Source organism: Protopterus annectens, chromosome 3.part1, assembly GCF_019279795.1.
Source record: "Protopterus annectens isolate FY-2018-M chromosome 3.part1, PAN1.0, whole genome shotgun sequence".
Classification (NCBI taxonomy): Eukaryota; Metazoa; Chordata; order Ceratodontiformes; family Protopteridae; genus Protopterus; species Protopterus annectens.
The window spans coordinates 1,393,385,151-1,393,402,466 of NC_056732.1; the positions used below are offsets into that span (position 1 = coordinate 1,393,385,151).

General features: G+C 42.7%; 1 protein-coding gene across 1 annotated transcript in view; it reads right to left on the minus strand.

Annotated features, from left to right (window-relative positions):
- The window catches only part of AKIP1 (A-kinase interacting protein 1), a 173,207-nt gene that overhangs the window by 22,105 nt on the left and 133,786 nt on the right, over positions 1 to 17,316 (minus strand). The window lies entirely within an intron of this gene.

Genomic DNA, 17,316 nt, shown 5'->3' on the forward strand with positions numbered 1-17,316 from the left:
GAGAGGGAGTTCCTGAAAGAACTACTGAGCTGAAAGAAGCCACTGGAGGATTCTCATGTGCAATCTTGCTAGGGGAACTAGAAGAACCGTGGCGGACATGGATCCCAATAGCTGCAGAACCATTCTGGCTGGGGCTTTGGATCTGGGAAGTAAGGCTCGAACTTGAGCCTGTATGGTTTGTATCCTGTCTGTAGGTAGATAGACCCGCATTCGGTTTGAGTCTATCTCTACTCCGATGAATCTTATGCGTTGAGATGGCAGCAACACAGACTTTGGCCAAGTGAAGGTGATTCCAAGGGAATTGCCCAGAGATATCGTGGCTTGTAGGCTCCGCAATAGTAGATGCTTGGAGGTGGCAGTTAGGAGCCAGTCGTCTAGATACGGAAACACCTGGAATCCTAGACTTCTCAGGTGAGCAGTCACTACCGCCAAACATTTGGTGAACACCCTGGGGGCTGTGGTGAGACCAAAGGGCAGCGCACGGAACTGAAAATGACTGCCTCCTAGGCTGAAGTGCAGATGTCTCCTGGACGCTTGATGTACCAAGATATGGTAATAAGCGTCCTTGAGATCTATGGAGCACATCCAAACACCTTTCTCCAGCAATGGGAGAATGGTTTGAAGGGTGACCATTCGGAACTTGGACTTTTTTACTGAACGGTTTAGAATACTGAGATCCAAAATGGGCCTCAAGTCCCCGGTCTTTTTTGGCACCAAAAAGAATCTTGAGTAAGTCCCTAATCCGATCTGGTCTGCGGGGACCGGTTGGATGACTCCCTTTTGCAGCAGCTTTGAAACTTCTGAGGCTGCAGTTTCCCGTTGACTGGGTGGCGGGTCCGGGATTTTTTTGGACTGAGGTGGGGAGTGAGAGAAAGGGATAGCATAACCTCCGGATATAATTCGAAGCACCCATCGGTCCTGAGTGATACCTTCCCAGGCTTTTAGGTGCCTCGAAAAACGACCCCGACTGGCTCCGGAGCTGCACAGTCGGGCAATCCCTCAGGGACTGTGAAAGGCTGAAGAGCCACGAAAGGACTCGCGGTCTCCAGTGTTGCGAGGGCCTCTGCCGCCTCTGGGACGGCGTCTTCCAGAAGAATTTCCCTCCCTGCCTCTGGAAGGGGGATCGTCCTGCTGTGAGGGGTAAGACTTCTGAGATCTACGGAACCACATTTTCCCTCCTCTTTTAGCCTTGGGGTAAGGCCGAAAGGGAGTGGAAAATCGTGCCCCTACGGCAGTCAAAGTCTTACCTTCTTGCTCGCAGCGGGTCAGTGTGTCCTTTACCTTAGGTCCAAACAAGGAGGACCCATCAAAGGGGGCGTCGGCAAAGGAAGACTTAAAGGCCTCCGCAAAATGACACAGGCGGAGCCAGGCTTGTCTCCATAGAGCAATGCCTGTACCCACCGCTCTACTCGCCCCTTCGGCCGCATAAGAAATGAGCCTCATGGACGAGTTTGAAATGGACGACAGTGTAGCCAGCTGAGAGCCAACCGTCTGGGCCAGCTCCTCAGGCAGGTTACCCAAGAGGGTATCGGAAAGTTCTTTAATCAGATCCCTCTGAAATCTGGTAAAGTGCGTGAGATAGTTCAAGGACCTTAATGTAAAGGCCGCTGAACTTAGGGTGCGCTTACCGTACCGATCCATGCTCCTAGACTCCTTATTAGGAGGATGGACGGACGTCGAAGCCTCTGCTACATCTTGCTGGGTAGCAGATGCCACCACCAAAGCATCTACAGCCACACCTTTAGTCAGAAACTCTTTTTCCGGGGGTGCTGACAGGAACTTATTAGGACAAGCAGGCACCGGTTCCACAGAGTCTGGGTGTTCCCACTCCCTTCGACAGATCAAGTCCAAGAGCTCGTCGAAGGGCGGAGACACCCAGGAGGCAGAAGGCTGAGCCCCGAAGGCCTTAAGGAACACAGCCTCATCAGCAGAAGGGGGTTTGGATTGCCAGCCGCCTCGTTGTTTAAGGGCTTCCAGGATGTCTGCAAAGGAGACATCATCTGAGGACGACTTAGGGGACCCCTCTGCATCATCGAGATTAGTGTCTGATGTAAGAGACTCATCAGGGGAGTCAACGTGCTTCCTCTTGCACGATGTTTTCCTGGGGGGTTCCTCCGAAGAAGCTTCAGAAGGACCTCCAGGAGGGGGGAAAACCCCAGTGGGGGTAACCTCAGGCCTCGGGGCTCCGCTGTCTAGGGACAGGGGGACTGCCAAAGACCCAGTCTCAGTATGCAGGGAAGGAGCTGGGGAGACCGTGGAGGTAGCCAAAGATGATTTGGCTAACGCACTCCTCATAGCCCTGAAGGCGGGACCACCAGAATCCTGGGAGGGTCCCACCTCCGTAGCCACGACGGTAGACGGCACTCCCGCAGCCGACGCACTGAGAGGAAGTCTTGGGACCGAAAACATCAGTCCCGAAGCGTCCCCCCCAGGGCCGACAGAAGAAGTCCGCGTACCGAACTCCGACTCAAGAGCCGGAGTTGGAGTAAGGGTCGGGCCCGACCCTAAAACCTCCATTGGTTCCACCAGCACCGGCTCCAACGGTGCCGAGGCTGTTGGAGGAGGAATCATAGTAGCAGGGTGGACCATCGGCTCCGAAGCCGAATGGGCTGGAGCCGAAACTAACTTTTGAAACACCGGAGACTGGAAGAGTCTTAGGAGCACCCTGTCGATGTCCGAATCAGACATCTTGGAGGATCTAGATGACACCGATCGGGTCCGAACCGATTTCTCCATCGGCTCCATAGGACTAGGGGACTGGCTCCGAATGGATTCTATTACTATCGGTTCTGAGGGAGATCTCAAAACAATTTCCCTCGGTGCCGATGATGACTTCGGCGCCGAAGGGGAAGAGTCTGAGCCGGCAACCCTCATCGGCTCCAATATCAGTGGAGCCGATGAAGGTGACCCGCCTCTCGCTCCAATCCTCGGCTCCGAAACCAGAGGGGTCGAGACTGGAGGCATCGAGGCAGACCGTTCCGCCCTCGGCTCCGAAGTCCGTGGAGCCAATGGAGAAGCCTGCCTAGGTTTTTTGGCAGTCGGTTCCGACAGACTGTCGGAGCCGACACTTTTTTCTTTTTTGAAGGAGAGGAAGAGGAAGATAAAGCCTCCTCGAAGGATGGCTTAATCAACCCTTTTAGTATTAATTTGTTCTTCCTCTCCTGGAGGACTCTTGATGAAAAGGCGTGACACATGCTACATGACTCTTGTAGGTGCTTGGCGCCTAAACAATAAACGCACGAGGAGTGGTCATCCGTTATGGACATTTTATAACCACACCTCGCGCACTTTTTAAACCCAGAGGGTCTATGTTCCTTAGACATATTGACTAATCCTAAGAAACAAGATTTAATTACACAGAAAGAAAAACTAAGAAAGTTTTAAGTTTTTTTTTTTTTTTTTTTACACAAAAACCAGTTCACGAACTAGTTGCACAAACACATAAAAAAAGGGTCAAGACCCTCTAACTTAAGCAGGTACTAGACCACTAAAACACAAAACGATAGACAGTAACAGGGGAAGGCCCCTCTAACTTAAACGGGAAACCTTCCCTTAATGAAAAACACAATTCTCTCAACAAAAATTTTCAATCTCACTCGTACAACAACGATAGCTGTTAAAACAGCTTTTGGGTTCAATTTAACAAATTTTCTGACAGGAAAGTCTGAATAAAACAGTACTTAGCCCAGCCAAGTTTGAGACCACGTCCTAGCTTGTAAGCGGCAAACGAGATATGGGGGATTAGTGGTGGTGCATCCTGGGATAAGAAATAGCTCAGCCAATAAGAGGCCTCGCTCTGTAGCATAGCGTGCCGAGTCGGAGCCGAGGGATCGGCTCCGAGCCCATCAGTATTGAATGTAGGCGAGATAGGATCACATAACATCTTTTTATTTCTTTGTGAAAAGACTTGAATCAGAGAAGTTCAAACTCCCTTTCTAGAGGCATGAAAGCTCTGAATTCTGGTGCATCTGTGTACTGGAGTATATCTCTCTTACATTTAAGTATCCACTTGTGTTAATGGAGGTGTCAGAAGCTTTGCAGACTGGCTGGCGATTCAATATGCTTGGCAGGATACATTCTGTATGTAAGGACTGCAACAGGGATTATTTGCGCATCTACTACTACTATTGTACGTTAACCAAACGTTAAGAAAAGACAGAGCGCACAAGAAAGGTGGAGGAGTAGCCCTTCTATATTCTTCCTCCCTAGTAGTCTCTCCCTACAACAAACCTATCCCACACTTTAACAACGCCGAACTTCTCCTTACCCTACTACAAATCAATGATCATAAATACATATGCATAGCCTCCCTTTATATCCCCCCAGGAGATAATATCTCCATTCTCGAACTTATCCTTTCCTGGCTATCCAATAACATTAGTAATGAAACCATAATCCTAGGAGATGTAAACATTAACTGGGCCCATATCCAGTCTCCTTCAAACCCCATTAACATCAACCTCTACAATTTCTCACAACTCATCACTTTGGTAACTCACCCAGCCAAAAACCCCTCCAATGGGAGTATATTGGACTGGATTCTAGTCTCCCATCCTAACTATTTCACCAACAGTGGCACTCTTCCCGACCCACTTGGTGACCACATACCCACCGGCTTCCCACTATCCTTCAACGAACCCATAACTATATTACTATCCGTGACCAAAAAAACTTCAACCCAACAACCTTTTCTAACTCACTACAAGCAATTAATTGGAATTGTTTAAAAACACTACCTCTAGACAATGCAGTCTCATACTTCAACTCAACATTCTTGAAATTACTAGACTCCCAAGCTCCCTTACGGACAAAGAGAATAAAAACTAAATTAGCCCCATGGCTCTCCAAAGGTACTCTCACTACCATGAGACAGAGAGACAAAGTCTGGGCACGCTACCAAAAACATAAGACAACTCCACTCCTTAACGAATATAAAATGCTCCGAAATAAAGTAAAAAAACTCATTACTTATGATCGTAAAAACTATTTCTCTACACTCCAAAACCATAACAAAAACAACCCTCAAAAATTCTGGAAAGGGATCTCTACTCTCCTCCACCCCAGCAAACCAGATACTCCTACCCCAGACCCAAATTCTACAGATCTTGATTTAGCCACCCAATTTAATTCTTTCTTTATTGACTCGATTTCCAAATTGACCTCCTCGTTCTCCAACACCTCCCTATCATCCAATACCCCCTCACCCACCCCCACTGTCTCTACTTCTTCACCCTACTCCCCACCCACTAACTCCACTACCCCCTCTTCTATACATATTCTATCCGCATCACCACCACCCCATAATCCCCCCCCGACTGCACTCACTTCTCTCTAAACCCCATACCTACATCTACTATTAGGAAACTCCTTCAGAAATTGAAACCATGTACCAATGCTCCTGACAATATCCCTTCTTACTTTCTCAGTATAGCTGCTGAAACACTTGCCTACCCCATTAGTATCTTAATTAACCGCTCCCTACAAGAATGCACAGTTCCCCAAATTTGGAAACAAGCCTTTATTATACCACTACACAAAGGTGGTAACAATAATAACATTACTAATTTCCGTCCCATAGCCATCCTATCCCCCATTTCAAAAATCCTTGAAAAATGTGTGCAACTTCAACTCCTACCCCATCTTATAGACAACAATCTTATAACTCCCACACAGCACGGTTTCAGACCCAATCATAGCACTATGACTGCCCTCCTCTCCTTCCTTGAAATTGTAAATAAAGCCAGTGACTCAGGACAAATTGTTTCCACTTTACTCCTTGACCTTTCCAAAGCCTTCGATACCATCTCACACAGCCTGCTCTTAACCAAACTCTCCAAACTCTACCTATCCTCCTCCTCTTTGAACTGGTTCTCTAGTTATCTATCTAACAGATATCAAGCTGTAAAATGGAAAAAAGCCACTTCCTCTTTCCTTAGTACCCTACAGGAGTTCCTCAAGGCTCCATACTGGGTCCTCTTCTCTTCAATATCTTTATTAACGACTTCCACAAGTCAATCCCTTTCTCTAGCATCATCCAATATGCAGATGATTCAACTATCATCTGCTCTGCCTCTTCTATCACTACACTACAAAACTTACTCAAGATGCCTTCTCTTCCACAGAGCAATGGATGCTAAGCAATCATCTAGCTCTTAATGCTACCAAGACCAAACTATTGTTATTCACTCCTTCCAAAGTCACTCCTCCCAACATGAATACATTCTTAATTACTAGCCAAAACAACTCACCTCTCAAAATAGTGTCAGAGACCAAACTACTTGGGGTCCAAATCGACAACCAACTTAAATTTAACTCCCACCTGCAAACAAACATCAAAAAACACATCAAAAACTTGGCATGCTTTATAGACAGAATGCCTACCTCACATCCACCACTAAAGTCACTCTCTCTACTTCCTTCCTTATCCCCTCCCTTCTCTATGGCGCCCCATTACTAACTAATATTCAGTCCTTGTTAAAAAAACAGCTTACCTCCTGCTATAACAAAATTGCAAAATTTGCCACCAGCCATAGGTCTTCCGCTCATCACTGTCTCTCCCTCCATAAACTAAAATGGCTAGAACTTCCTAATCAACTAACTTACACTCAACTAACTCTAGCCCATAAGCTTATTCTAAACCCCTCCCTCTGTCCCTCCCTTTCCTCTGCTTTTAAAATGCACCTACCTAACAGAGTTCTAAGGTCTAATAATCAAAATCTGCTAGAAGTGCATAAACCTACCCATCCCCCAGGCAAAAACCTTCTTTCCTTCAGCCTCACTCGCCTCTGGAACTCCCTTCCACCAAGCATCCGCACCACCTCTAACCACTCTACCTTCAAAAATTATCTTTTCCTACACCTAGCATCACAGTGGGAATGCTCTTGCTCCCACCCCACATAACTAACTCTACTTAATGTCCTTCTATATCATATCCTACTTTATTTAGCTACTATGCTTGTTCTCTAATCTGTATTAATGTTTCATTTTTTTTTCTATTATTAGCATGTGTTTTCTCATTGTATTAACTGTTATACAGCTATTCTATATCTGATTAGTTTTACTTTTATTCTGCCTACATTGTATTAATAACTCTCTGTACCTAGATTGTCACTGCCAAATGTTGAATGTACATTTTGTTTTTTGTACTTTTTCTTTTGGAGCTTTTCTCCCCAGGACGCCATTGAAAATGGGTTCTTTATTGGCCCAATGGACCATCCTGGTAAACCAACTGCAATAAATAATAAATAAAATAAATAAACCACTTTTTTTTTTTTCTGAAGTGAATGAACATGCTCTAAATAATAAGTTGACTATCCTAGTATGGCAAGAATCTGTTTACAAATGTGATGCCAACATAATTCCATGCAAGTCTACAGTTGATTTAAAAAAAAACTATTTCAAATAATTTACAAATGGTCTACCACTAAGAGAAAATAGATATTCGTGGTGTTACCTACTTCAGTTTGTACATTCTTTCAGGGAGTCTGTACTGCTCCCTTTTCTACTTAAAATGCTCCAACGTATGTAAATGTACTGCAGAATATTCTAATGCATGGGAATAGAGATCTGCATGAAAGAATGTCCTACCTTTGGAAAAGTGAAGTGACACCCTGACCCCATGTGCAAAAATGAAAAAAATGTGTCGTGGATGGATGGATATAAATCTAATAGACAATGAACCTAAATGTGAGCTTCCATATATTGGCTGCCAACATTTAAAGATGTAACTACATGGGACAGTGCCTCTCATCTTTAGCAGAGTTAAGGACCAACTGTCCACAGGTTATAGTTAAAATGTCAATGGGTGTAATGGTTACTCTATGTGCCACTTTAGAGTTATCTTCTAAATGTCTCTCTGTGTATGCATCAGTCACAATAAGCCTATCTAATCTGCCCTTATAAGTTCCTTAATATCCCACCTCCCCCATCCTTACTTTCTGTCTTACCTTTTTCCTTCTTCCCGAGCCCTCTTGAATGCCTCTGTGGATACTCTCTGCCACAAATTCCAATAGACCTTTCCATGGGTCAACCACAAATCTGAGAAAAAGTACATTTGGAGATCCATTAAGTAAGTTAGATCCTACAATCTGCTGTTTGTCCCCTTTCTCCCTCCTCCGTCTTTCCTTTTCAGAATGACCCCTTCACATCTCACTCACACGATCTTGTCTCTTCTGGTCTCAAATGAAAGGATTCCTAGATCCACTAGCCTATGGTTATATTCCATTTCTATCCACACCAAAGATCTTCTTAGTATTTATTCTGGTTGGCTAATGTTTTTTATATGGTCACCAGAACTACAAGCAGTACTCACTGTATGATTTGACTAAGGTATTGCAGAGTGGAAGCATTACCTCTTTGAGTTTGGAATCTATCCCCTTCAGGATACACCCCAGCATTGTGCTTGCTGCTGTCAATGTTTTCTCATCAACAAAGAGTATGACCCTGTTCACCATTTCCTCAGATATGTCTGAAAGATAGTCTGAGACAAAATTCTATCCTTTCTGGTACAGTCCTGCACCACTTGGCTGAACAACTGTCTAAGACCTTTATCAGTTCTTACTCCCTCTCTACTCCAGACATTGGAATCTCCCAGTCTGCTTTCTAACACATACTATGTCCTTCCTACTACCACAAATCATTATTCTCTCATCTAGTCTCGTATCCTCCCCTCTTGTTGTATGGACAACTGTCAGGACTATTAACCAACCATCTGACCTGACTGCACTCTTGCTCCATTCCTGGTTTGGTGTTCTTTCTCCTCCTTAACCTCATACATGATGCCCTACTACACCACTACCTTTCTCTCCCTTCTCTGCCATTCCTGTGCAACTCATACCTAGGGACCGGTAGATCAATACCACATCTCCTCACCACTGGTCCATGCTTCTGAGATATCAGCAACGTCCACCCTCCGCTCCTGTATCACTGTTCACAGATCTCCCATCTTCCTACCCATATTCTTTGCACTGCAATGTAAGACTATCAAGTCAACTTGGTAATTTCTCTGCTAAGTTCTACATTTCTTTTTATCTTCTATTATCTTAAAGATTTAGCTGCTTTTCTGTTTCTATTACCTTCCCTCTCCCATTCCATATAATGTTAAAATGTATAAGCATCAAAATGTGCCTTTCCAGCATAACACTATATACCACTGTTTCCTCTGAGCTAAGATGGAGCCCCTCCCTTGCACAGAGTTGGTCTCTGTCCCAGGTATCCTCCAAATCCTCCTAAGAGTGCTAAGCTCTTCTCTGTTGTCTACTGTCACAGCTAATCATTATACCTCCCATCTTCTATTTACTGTGTGTGGTGGCTAGAGGTACAATTAATATTTTTGAGAATGCTACCTCCATCCCTTCTCCTGGTATCCCTGGCCACTTCTCTGTCCCTCTCTTTTGACAAAATGTTAATGCTTACATGCACCACAACAAGCATGCACTCTTCTTTTTGGTGATCACTTTGGTTACCTCCTCCCACACTTTATTCAATCTAAGCCCAGAGATCAGTTTCACTGAAATATGGCTTATTCTTTCTCACTTGCCTAAACTCCTAATGCCCTCTGTGAGTGATTCTCCAATCAAGTCCTTCTCTTTTTCACACTGATTTTCCTCCCCTTTGCTTCTTCCCCATGCTACCACCCCACTTTTCTGTAACATTTCTACATCATCCTCAATAATACTCCAACTTTTTCCCATTTACAAAGGTATTTACACCTGACATTGCAGTCTTACTGAATATTATTTAACAAAGAAAACTTCCTCAAAATATTATGATCTTACATAATTCAGTCTGTCCACTACAACAGATGGACTGTTCAGTGCAGGCACCACTGATTTGGCAGCATCAGGCTTTCCCATAAGCTGAAGTTCCTCTGCTCACTCCCACACTGCACCTTGCTTTCTTTTCTTTTAAGTCTTTTAATATTCAGATTGGTCAGTGATCCCTCATACTGAGCACAGCTTTATCTTTGTCAGTATGGGCCATAAGCACCCTTTTGCTGTCTATCTCACTTAAAATGAATTCACTGGTGCAAGATTTTTTTTTCTGTTTTTCTTTCTTTTAATTACATTTAGGAAGTTTATTTTCTTTCCTTCCTTCTGTTGTCCCTTATTTGGAACATGTTTTTGGAAAGTTGCAAGCCTTTCCCTTTCATATGTCACTTCCTTCTGTGGGCCATACTTGTGACAGACTGTAAGCCTTCACCTTCCCATCTCCACTCCTTTGTTTGGATCATGGTTTTTGGTAGGCCACAAGCCTTCCCTTCTCATTTCTTTTTCTTTACAGTGCATTTTTTGGTCTCTTTAATTATCTTAGTAGGACATTGTTTCTATTATTTCCTTTAGACTCAGCAAGTGGATTTTCCTCTTCTGTACTTTACTAAGTGCTCTGTTAACTTTTCAGCCATTCTGGTGCAGACATTTTTTTTCCTGACAGTGTAGGCCTGACAGTTTCAGGTTGTTTAAACAAATGATTAGTTCTACAACAGACAAAACCTTGGTGTTTCATAAGTGTACTAAATGTGCTCACAAAATTGACTCTCCAGGATACGCATGATCTCTGTGTTGTTTGGCATGGGGTAGAGCACTTAAATGTAGATTGTGAAATAGGCAATAATTTCAGCTATTGAATTATTCAAGAATGTAAGAATAAACTTATTCTTAAAATACTTCTGCATCTAGAAGGTAAAAAGAATGAGTAAATGGATGACCCCACTTCAGCCACGTTTATAAGGTTCATTGGGTCAGTTTTGAACCCTTCAGTTCACCTGGACTGTGGCTGGATGAGGAAAGGGTTTGCCAAGGCTCAATATGAGAGTGTCCCCTCTTCTCAGGATGGCTACAGAAGGACTATTACCCTCTGTTACTTTTGCTCCTACTCTGGTCCCTTTTGACAACTGAAATGACAGAGCAGAGTACTGTTACCATGTCATCCACATCAGCAGCAATGGCTCTTCTTGCAGTAGCAACAGTTCCCTTGGTACCTGTGACCTCAACACCAACTCCTTCAGTGCCAAGGGCCACTAGGCCTAATCATCAATGTTGATGGCTCAATGCTAGCATCAGTCCTGTGTCATTGGCATACACACATTCATTGCTGAAATCATCTTCAGCATTGGGCATGACTTCTGCACTTAGCCTCAATGCCACTAATGCTGTGTTGACCTCCTGCAGTTCAGCATAAGTCATAGACTAACAACTTTGGTAATGAGAGTTTCAACTCTCACCACCAAGTTCTTGTACATGATTGCAAGGCAACTCCAAAACCTTCTACATAAGCTCCACCCCATCACCTCTCTCAATATGGGATCACCAGGCCTTTCCATGCTTGACCAAGCAGAAGATAGCTTCAAAAAGTTTCTTCAGAGCCTGTCAATCATCTTCTAAATTATTTTAGATATATCCATAGCAGGTATTCCAAGAGAAAGAAGATGCAAGAATCGTCACCTTGACTCTCTACCAGAGTCCCTCATATCAAACACACATCCCAGCAAAGAGAAGGCTTTCTCAAAGTCCCCTTCTGAAGACCCCAAGTTTGGTAAGATCCTAGAACTGATAAGGCAGGGAAGATCCTGGCATGTAGACCTCATCTCATCAAGCAGCAAATCATGCATGAGGCTTTTCAATCCACCCTGTCTTCTGTGGCCCTTTCTGGCAATTGCATGATCAGTTTGGTCATGGACAGGACTTGCTGAGTACCTGTTGAGTCTAAAACTATTCATAGGAATCCTGAAGAGTTTCTCTGGCTTCTCAAGGAACGCCCAGATTAGGGTCGGGCACCTTTTGCAGACCCCACTGTGGTGAAAGCTGCCACCAAGGGTTAGTCGTAAGAGAAGAACCTTTCAGTTTATTCCCCAGATAAGGAGTCTTTGGTTATGGACCTCAAGGGAAAGTACATCTTTGCATGTGGAATGTCAGCTAAAAGGATCCTGAACTACATGAGGCACAAGGCAAGATTTCAGTGTGCTTTAGTGGAAAAAGCCTCAACCATGCTGAAAAAGTTGCCACACAATTATCTAAGTTGCAATTTAGATTCTTGGATGGCAACTATGGCTGGCATTCATGAAGCTGACCATAATACAGCAGAATGAGCAGCTGGAAAAGGCATTAATTACTATACAGAGACAGGTCTAGCTTGGATTATAATGGTTCAAAAAATACTTCAAAGTATCTTTCTCCATGGCCCCTTTGATGGGCTCTTGACACAGCAGGAGCAAAAGATGCTTGTGGTTGCGAGGCACAGTTGTCCACCCCACAAAGGCCTTTTGTTAAAAGCCAGAAAAGGGCCAAGAGCTTGAGGTTTCTTAAATCCCAACATCTACCCTTTGATCAACATGGTAGAAAATCCTGCAGATGTAAGGGTCTTTTTGAACACCTCCCTAGAGGCAAAGTTGGACTGTAAAGCTAGGTGCTCTTTAGTCTTCCTTCTAAGAATTAAATCACAGCACTCCCTTTGACTTCTGTCTAACTGCCCACCTCTGGTGGCAGTTGGGAGTCAGATACTCTTCCACAAACCTGATTGTCTGGTCATCATACAAGACAGACAGACAGTTCAGAGAAATAATTTTCAAAGGTTATGCAATTCCCATGACAATAATTCCCAAACAACCTCATTTTCATTTCCAGCCATCCCATCCTTGTAGAAAAAGGCAGCCAAGGTGGAGGTCATGAAATTCCTTGCAAAAAGAGCCATCCAAGAGGTCCCACCAGGCAAGGCTAGGAAGGACTCGATGTTTATTCACAATTCTTTTTACTCCCTGGAAAGACATACAGCCTCAGGCTGATACTGGATCTCACTGGCCTAAACGTTTATGTAAAGAAAACTGAGATGTTCACCAATCTCACTGTTGCAGTAACCTATAATTATTTGGGTTACATCCTGCCAAGGATATAACAGACAGCCAGTCTTCAAAATTCTCTGTCTCCCTTCCACACATATGCCCAGGCTTTGTGCCTTGAGGTCTACAGGGAGAAAACAGCAGCTTGGGCTAAAATTTCAACTGTACTTTTTTGCTGCCCTTGAGAGGGCATCTATGCAATTCACAATCTCTTTTAAGGAACTTTTCCACACAACAATTATATTTTTTTCTATTTTTTTGACAATTGTAACAATGTCTCTTTAAAAATATTGGCAATTTACTGTGTTGACATTTTTGAGGAAACATCTTATCAGATGAGTTATTATTAGTTGCTGAGACCAATTATCTATACCTGGGGGACTTTTTGTAAGAATAATGTGCTCTTTTTGTACTTTGTTTGAACTGAAGAAATTAAGTGTGTTAAGCAACTACAAGTATATTTTTTCTGCTTGTCTATACTTCATGACAACTTACTTGCATTTTTACTTAATTCAGTAACACTTTCTGTGAAAAAGGGACTTCTGAATTGTGGGGGATTGAAGTGTACAGTTTGTGCATTTACTTTGGTGATATTTGTGGGATTCTGTAGGGAAGTGTAAATGCATGTACTCTTTGTGAACATTAGATTGATAACTTACCTTCCAGCTAACTCATTCCAGCACTACTTACAGGCAGACAGGCTTCTCCCTTGGCAAGAACATGGATGCCCTTACCAATCCTGTGGTTCCTCCTCCTGCTACACCTAAAAAGAAAAACGAAAGAAAAAGCCCTTGCCTGTACCATGAGCTCAGTCTGTGCCTTACCCATTGGTGGGTGACTACAGTGGCCACAGCTTGCTCCTCAAACCACTCACTGGTGTCCTTGGGATGCTCTGCTGTAGTCCATTCTGTCCCTATTTATCAGGGGTTAGTATATTCTCTGCAGCTGTTTCCTTGTGCATATCAGACATGGAAGAACCACCTTCTTTGATTATCAGAGTTTTTTTCAGGAGGTTCTTCCCAGAGTGACCAAGGTAAAAGACCGGTTTATCAGGTTGAAGTGCCATCTTTCAGTCAGTCTCCTTCTACAGATGACCCTAAAACAAAAGGTTAGACATAATTCTTCTAAAGACACTGTTTCTGCTAATAAAGCTTTATTAGTTAGGTTAGCTAAGGGTTTGCTGCAGGCTTTGAACCCTATGGAACAGCAGTGGGAATGCCACATTCTATACCTATTCCTACTATTATGCCAGCTTTGGCAGATGTTTTTGATTCCGGGTGCAATAATCCTGATAGTCAATCTTCAGACCCCAAAAAGGCAAACAGACTAACCAGCATTTGTTTTCTCACCCCAGGTCCGGCACACCAGCTGCTACCAAAGTTCTGACCAATGGTAATTGCTTGCCTTCGGACAAGGTTGGCAAAACCTTTGATAGAGTTAGTAAGATAATTTTCTCTTCTTCAACTCTAGCCTTCAGAATCATGAATTTCCAGGCTCATATGCTGAAGTACATGATGAGTTGTGTAGAAAGTTTGAGGAACGTTTCAGTCACATTACCCTCAGAGGGTATGTATGTCCTTTCTGAATCCCATTATTGCTGCACTTTTTCAAATATATAAACCTTCTTTAGAGTCTATCTGATTGTGCAGTCTCTAGGTCCAGGGCTACAAAAACTGCTATTGTTATGAGATGTTCTGCATGTGTACATAATCAGAAGCTTTCTGAAAATCTGCAATTTTGCATTCTGCTTTGCATAAGGAGGTTTTATTTGTCCCTTCTGCAACCTGAGGTACTCTTAACAGTATGAGGAAAGAGGTGAATTGATCCAGGGTGTTTTTAAGATTTTTCATCCCTAGCCCCCTTTTCTAAATCTTCCAAAACCTTTAGTTCTTTTTTCAAAAAAAAAAAAAAAAAAGAAGCAACCCCAACAAGCTCCCAGCAAACGGGGATCTAAAATGAAATGTCAGGAGGGGTCCAACAAAATCAGGGATCCTTTCAGAAAAAAAGGAACAGTTCACTACCTCAGAATGACTATGCTATGCCAGCATTCTTCCTCCCCCTTCAAATCTGTCCCAAAAAATGGTTCTCAGTCTTATTTTTTAGCAAAAGATTGCTTTAGACAAATTGGTTCTGCACAGTCCAGGAGAGTTAACAAATTGTACTGTACAGATATACTTCCTTTTCAGGGAATACATCCCCAAATCCTCCAAACCAGACAGAATTTTTTCCTCAGGTTCTTTGTCATATGCTTTCTTTAGGGATCATAGAACCAGTGCACAAAATTAATGGGGAAAAGTATTCAGAATGTTTTTAGTACCAAAGAAGGATTCTTCATGGAATGGAAAGCAGTAAGCTGTCCTTTTTTAACTTGCTTGTGAAACAACCAAAGTTCAAGATGCTGACCTCACAGCCTCTGTTAGCTTTCATTTCTCTTCTGACTTTCATGGTAACTCTAGACTTAAAAGATGCTTATAATCATACCCTTATTGCCAGAGCTCAGAGCTTTCCTCAGATTTTCTGTGTCTGGTTCACATTATCAGTTCTCTGTATTACCCCTTTAAGTTATCTACAGTTTTAAGGGTGTTTTCAAAATGTCTAGATCCAGTGCTAGATCACTGCAAACTGCACGGCATTCACACATTTATTTTGTATTTGTTGGCCGAGTTTGTCTGACTGAGCTGATAGCCCTTTTTCAGCAGAGGCCTGGGAAAAAAAGCTCCACAGATTTACAATAAAAGTACTAAATTTTAGAAATTTAAAAAAATAATAACAAGAACATTTTCAATTGCAACAATCAAATCATAAAAATGAATTACAGAGTCAAGTTGCCATTTAATATAAGTTAGGTGTAAAAACAAATGAACAAACAAAAGAACTGAAGGCAGAAGAGGGCAAACAGTAGGCTATCCTAAGAAAGGCAGACAGATTAAGGCGGTTGAGTACAGTGGCATGACCAGTGACTTTTCAAGTATTATTTGGTGACTGATTTAAATTCTTTGACTTTTTTGAGAGACCTAATTTCCAATGGCAGTTTGTTCCAGGATATGGTAGGATAGTATCTGTAGAGATTGTGACCAATTGTGTTTTTGGGTTTATAGATTTGCAGTAAGTCTTGGTTTGAGCGTCGGACAGTCTTAGAAGGAGTGTAGAAAGAGATCAGAGGAGATAGGTTGGTACAGTATGATGGCTGGTACAATATAGAGTGGATAATCTGAAACTGAGAGGAGAAGCTGGTGGGGTAATTCTAGCCAGTTTAAGTTTTTTAGAGAAACACAGTGATGGGATCTATAATTCTGGTTTGCTGCGAATCTGGCGACTTTGTTATAGGTAGTTTCTAACTCAGTTAGGACAGAAGTTTGGAGTTTGTGAAGCTTTGAGAGCTATACAATAGGTTTGATAGCAGGTATGCATTGGAGAGGGATACTTAAGCTTTGTTGGTGAGGAACTTTTTATTTCTGTATAAGAGACCAAGTTTTAGATGGGTTTTCTTAATAAGGTTATTAACATGCAAATCAAATTTCAGCTGTCCATCTATAATGATACCTAAGAGTTTTGTGTTAGGTTCAACTTCGATAGGCGTGTTATTTAGAGAAAGGATAGAAAAAGTGGATTTAGGGTGGTTTAAGTTTTTGGGAAGAAAAAGTAAGAGTTTAGTTTTTTTAGGATTCAGAATTAGCTGGTTATTAGACAGCCAGATTTCAACTGAGTTAAAGGAAGTCTGAGTAACAGAAATTAGGTAGGAAAGTGTGTCTCCAATGGTGATGGCTGTAGAGTCATCAGCATATTGGACAAGGGATGACTGAGGGCAGGAGGTATAGTATAGGTTAGTAAAGATATTCAAAAGTAATGGGCCAAGAATAGATCCTTGGGGAACACCCATTTTGACAGGGAGTGGGGCAAAGAGAGTAGAGAGCCTCTTTACTGGTTGTAGTTGATCAGTAAGATAACTAGAAAACCAGGCAATGGTAGTGGTAGAGAAATTAAGGTTAGACAGTTTATTTAGAAGAAGGGAGTGAGAGACTGTATCAAATGCTTTGGAAAGATCTAGGAATAAACATGAGACTAGTTTACTGTTATCTCTGGCAAGAGAAATAGTGTTGATGAAGGATAGGAGGGCAGTAGTGGTACTATATTTAGGACGAAATCCATATTGAGTAGAGGTGAACAGATTTTCTTGGAGTCAGTGTTGCATGACGTGCTTGTGTATGCATTTTTCTAATACTTTTGAGAGGGGTGAGAGGATAGCTACAGGTCTGAAATTGGAGATATTTGTGGAGTTACCTCCTTTCTGTATGGGTAGAGTATAGAATTCTTTCCAAACAGAGGAAACCTTTGAATTAGAGATGGAACGGTTTATCAGATTAGATACAGGAATAGCTAGAGTCTGCTGCTACCTGAAGGAAGTAGGAAGGTATGTTATCAGCAGATGTAGAACATGGTTTTAGTTTACAGAGTAGAGATCTAATATAGCTGGTAGGTATAGG